Source organism: Eschrichtius robustus, chromosome 20, assembly GCF_028021215.1.
Source record: "Eschrichtius robustus isolate mEscRob2 chromosome 20, mEscRob2.pri, whole genome shotgun sequence".
In the NCBI taxonomy this organism is placed as follows: domain Eukaryota; kingdom Metazoa; phylum Chordata; class Mammalia; order Artiodactyla; family Eschrichtiidae; genus Eschrichtius; species Eschrichtius robustus.
Window position 1 is genome coordinate 18,179,702 of NC_090843.1, and position 5,528 is coordinate 18,185,229.

General features: G+C 44.4%; 1 pseudogene; it reads left to right on the forward strand.

Moving 5' to 3' along the window:
• The first annotated feature begins 2,784 nt into the window (after positions 1–2,784).
• LOC137755527 (small ribosomal subunit protein eS19-like) lies at positions 2,785–3,257 on the forward strand (annotated as a pseudogene).
• Positions 3,258–5,528: the final 2,271 nt, after the last annotated feature.

Here is a 5,528-nt window from a genome sequence, read left to right on the forward strand (position 1 = left end):
AGATCCCTTCTCATACCCAATCACTCACTTAGCTTCTTTGTTCCCCAGTTCCCTCATCTGTAAAATGGGCCTGGGAGGATTAGAGAGAGCATGAGCAGGTATAAGCCACTTGGCACAGTGCCCGACAGTCCTTCAATGGTCAAGAAATATTTACTGAGCACCTGCGAGGAGCAGGACCCTCTTCTAGATGTTGGGAGGTAAGAGGAAACAGAAGCCAGCCCCTGCTCTCCCGAGGTGGATACGAAGGCAAGGATGGAGAGGGGAGTGAGCCATGGGCACAGAGACCATGCCCCATAATTGCTCCCACTAAGTGCTTGGGCAAGTCACTCCGGGGTTCTCTGCTTCTGGATCTAGAAAACAGGAAGAGCGCAGAGGGGAGATGCTTCACACAGAGTAGCCATCCACGTATTCTGTCACTGCCAGCCCCCTAGGTGAGCAGCCCTGCTCCCACCCCTGTGAGACCAGCAAAGCCCACCCCACCCCCTCCCCCGCCCAGACACCTGGCCCAGGCCGAATCAGTGGCCTGGAGCGCACGCTTTGCTTCCTGCTTCCTCTCTTCCCAGGACCTGCAGCCTCTGCTCCTTGTCCTGTGGCAGACTGAAAGCTGCTCAGCCTCCATCCAGGTCCAGCCCTAAATCTGATGCAAGTATCTTAGAGGTTGTAAGAACCTGTGGTTCAGGGACCACCTTCAAGGCTCTGAGGCAGCCCTGAGGAATGGGGCCCCAGATCTTCACTCTCAAGGGGTGGGGCAGATTCAGCTTGAGTCAGGGGTGAGTGGGCTTCTGGTCAAAATCAGGGAGCTCCTTGTAGGGAAACAGGGAAATCAGAGTCTAACCTGAGGAATATAAGATCATCATAATTGGGGCCATTCTTAAGCACTTAGGACATTATTTCATTTAATCCTCTGTGTGTATAAAATCCCATTTAATTTAATTTTTTTTTTTTTTTGGCTGTGCCGCGTGGCTTGCAGGATCTTAGTTCCCTGACCAGGGATAGGACCTGGGCCCCCTGCAATGGAAGCGCCAAGTCCTAACCACTGGACCACCAGGGAATTCCCTAAAATCCCATTTTAGAGTTGATAAAACTGAAGCTCAGGGAAGTGAAGTGAGTCACCCAAGGAATTAGAAGTCCCTGCTCTTCCCTACCTCCACGCTGCTGGCTGGCTGAGCTCAGCCCTGTTGCTCCTGGGTTCTGGGTCAAGGCTAGACTTCAATCCCCAGGTGTAACCAGAGGTAGGGGTGCTGGGACCCAAGAAGTGGGGAGAAAGTTTTGCACCTCCCCTGGGTCATTGCTGGTCCTGTCACCCCTTCTCTGGGCAGCCACCCACTCAACCTCATCCCCAACCTCAGGGTCAGGAAGTAGGGCCAGGGTTGGGAGGTGGGGTCAGGTCCTTCCTAGCTCCCCATTGCTGCTTCCATTACTCTGTCACTTTCTTGCAAAAGTCCTACTGCATCTACCTGTGCCACCCTCTACCCCCTTCATTGGTGTTGTCCACTGACCTTGCCTTCCATCTGTTGAAACCTTTTGGCATCCCACCTCCTAGTGCACCCTGGGTAACTCTAAAGTCCCAGCCTCTCCGTTCTACAACCTTCACATGTCTAATCACTTTCTCCTCTGCCCGCACCCTTGTTCCCATCCTGTACATTGTCATCACCTGTAAGTGCTCACATTTTCCTCTCTGACCTCATCTTCTGCTCCTTTTGTTCAATTATTCCTCAGACAATTGTTCTTCAATCTCTGTCAATTGACCCGGTGATGTTTTCCCCATCCATCAGCTCCCTTCTGTCTTCATTCTCTTCCTTTTTCAGCCCAGAGTCTCTGCTTTATCAGATCATCTTAACTCACTACCCTCAGTCTTTTGTGGTTACATTTGCCTGGCAAAAGCCTAACACTGGACTTCTGATTCAGGAAGGCTACATATGTTTACCACACCATCCCTCTGAAATGACAGAGAAAAAATATACTGGAGTTTTAAAGCAGATTACATTGTACTAATAGGAAAACCCAACAGAGAAGAGGAATCCAAGACCCCATAGAGGGAGCCACTCAAAGTGTGAAGTTTCCTAAAAGGACCCTAGATTTCCTGCTAACATCAAGAACAAAGCAAGGATGTCACTCCCATTATCACAATTCAATATTGTGCTGGAGGCTCTAGCCAGTGTGCTAAAGCAAGGGGGAAAAGGCATCTAGAACTGAAAGGAAGATGTAAAACTGTCTTTATGTGAAGACGGTGTGAACGTCCATGTAGAAAACCTGATGGAACCTAAAAATAGCTACTAGAACTAATAGATGAGTTTAGCAAGACTGTAAGATATAAGATCAATATATGAAATCAATTATATTTCTATAGACTAGCAATGAACAACTGGAAATTGAAATTTTAAAAAATGTCATGTACAGTAGCATCAAAAAATACGAACTACTTAGAAATAAGTCTGACAAAGGATATATAAGACCTGCACACTTGAAATTACAAAACACTGCTTAGAGAAATTAAACAAGAATCAATAATGCAGAGACATACCATGCTCATGGATCAGAAGACTCCATACTGTTAAGATATCAATTCTCCCCCTATCGATCTATAAATTCAACACAATCCCAGTCAAATTCCCCACAGGTCTTTGTAAAAGTCGAAAAGTTGATTCTAAAACTCTTAAGGAAATACAAAGGACTTAGAATAGCCAAAACAACTTTGAAACGGAAGGAGGGGAAAACACTGGAGAGCCCTTCCCCCTGGCTGGCAGCAAGGAAGCCACAGGGTGCCTGAAGTTACTGTAGAAGATGTTGCCTAGAGTTACTGTAAAAGACATGAACCAGCAGGAGTTCATCAGGGCTCTGACAGCTTTCCTCAAAAAGTCTGGGAAGCTGAAAGTCCGTAAATGGGTGGACACCATCAAGCTGGCCAAGCATAAAGAGCTTGCTCACTACAATGAGAGTTGGTTCTACATAGAGTGGCTTCCACAGTGCTGCACCTCTGTCTCCAGGGCTGAGCTAGGTTGGCTCCAAGACCAACATCTATGGGGACATCAGAGAAACCACATCATGTCTAGCCACTTCAGCAGGACTCCAAGAGCATGGCCTGTCAGGTCCTCCAAGCCCTGGAAGGGCTGAAAATGGTAGACAAGGACCAAGATGGGGGTGGCAAGCTGACACCTCAGGGACAGAGAGATCTAGGCAGAATTGCCAGATGGGGGCATCTGCCAAAGAGAAGCATTAGAACAAATGCTGGGTTAATAAATTGCCTCATTCTTTAAAGACAAAAACTAGTTGGAGAACTTACACTATGTTAACTCAAGGTTATTAGAAAGCTATAGCAATCAAGGCAGTGCATGTTGGGATCAAGATAGACAAATAGCCCAAAGGAAGAGAATACAAAGTCTATAAACAGACCCACACATATATCGTCAATTGATTTTTAACAAAGCTGCAAAGACAGTCTAGGGGAAGAAGGATAGTCTTTTCAACAAATGGTCCTGGGAGAAATGGATATCCGTATACAAAATAAAATAAAATACCTCACACCATATATAAAACTTAACTCAAAGTGGATCCTAGACCTAAACATAAGCCTAAAAGTATAAAATTTCTAGAAAAAAACATAGAAGAAAATCCTTGCGACCTTGGGTTAGGCAAAGATTTCTTATATAAAACACTTTAAAAGAAAAAATTGAAAAATTGGACTTTATTAAAATTAAGGCTTTCTGCTATTTGAAAGACACTGTTAAAGGAATAAAAAGACAAGCCCCAGACTGGGAGAGAGTATTTGCAAAGCATGTATGTGATAAAGGACTTTTTTCCAGAATATATAAAGAACTCTCAAAACTTAATAATAAGAAAACAAACAAGCCAATTTTGTTGTTTTGTTTTATTTATTTATTTTGGCTGCACGCGGGTTTTCTCTAGTTGCGGCGAGCGGGGGCTACTCTTCGCTGCGGTGCGCGGCTCCTCATTGTGGTGGCCTCTCTCGCTGCGGAACATGGGCTCTAGGCGCACAGGCCTCAGCAGTTGTGGCACACGGGCTCAGCAGCTGTGGCTCACGGGCTCCAGAGCACAGGCTCAGTAGCTGTGGCGCAGGGGCTCAGTTGCTCCGCGGCATGTGTTCGATCCTCCCAGAACAGGGATCGAACCTGTGTCCCCTGCATTGACAGGCGGATTCCCAACCACTGCACCACCAGGGAATTCCCACAAGCTAATTTTTTTAAAGGGCAAAAGATTTGAACAGACACTTCAACAAAGAAGATATACAGATGACAAATAAACATATGGAAGGATGCTCATTATCAGTCATTAGGGAAATGCAAATTAAAACCACAATGAGATATCAATACTGGAATAGCTAAAAAAAAATTTTTTTTTTTAAATTTTTTTATGACAATACCAAGTGTTGGTGAGAATGTGGAGCAAACGGAACTCTCATGTACTGCTGGTGGAAATGTAAAATGGTACAACCACTTTGGAAATCAGTTTGCCAGTGTCTTAATATGTTAAACAGACACCTACCCTACGACCAGCAATTCCACTCACAAGTTATCTACCCAAGAGAAATGAAAGCACATAACCACACAAAAACTTGTATGGAAACGTTCGTAACAGCTTTATTTGTAATAGCCAAGAACCGGAAACCCAAATGTCCATCAACAAGTGAATAAACAAATATAATACCCATACAATGGAATAGTACTCAGCAATAAAAAGTAATGGACTACTGATACACACAACAACATAGATGAATCTCAAAATGATTATGCTATGTGAAAGAAGGCAGAAAACAAAGAGTATATACTGGGATTTCTCTGGTGGTCCAGTGGTTAAGAATCTGCCTTCCAATGCAGGGGACGCAGTTTGATCCCTGGTTGGGGAACTAAATCCCACATGCCACGGGTCAACTAAGCCCACGCGCTCCAGAACCCGCACCCACAACAAAAGAGAAGCCCGCATGCCGCAACGAAGATCCAGCGTGCTGCAACTAAGACCTGATGCAGCCAAAAAAAAAGAGTATACACTGTATGATTCCATATATATATAATATCTAGAAAATGCAAACTAATCTATAGGGACAGATAACATGCCAGTCGTTGCCTAGAGATGAGGGAAGGAGGTAGAGAAGAGCGGGAGCAAGAAATTGAAAAGGGGGACTTCCCTGGCCGTCCAGCAGTTAAGACTCCATGCTTCCCACAGGGGACGTGGGTTCAATCCCTGGTTGGGGAACTAGGATCCCACATGCCGTGTGGTGCCGCCAAAATATTAAAAAATTAAAAATTAAAAAAAAGTAAAAATAAAAAGGGACACATGGAATCTTCTAGGGGCAATGGATATGTTCATTATTTTGACTTAGTTTCACAGGTGTACTCATATGTGAAAACTTATCAAATTGTACATTTTAAATATGTGTAGTTTCTTGTATTACCAATTATTCATCAATAAATCTATACAAAGATCAATAAAAAGAAGCAATAATCAAATAAAACAAAAGAGTTAATCTGAAAAAACTTCCCTGGTGGCTCAGTGGTTAAGAATCCGCCTGC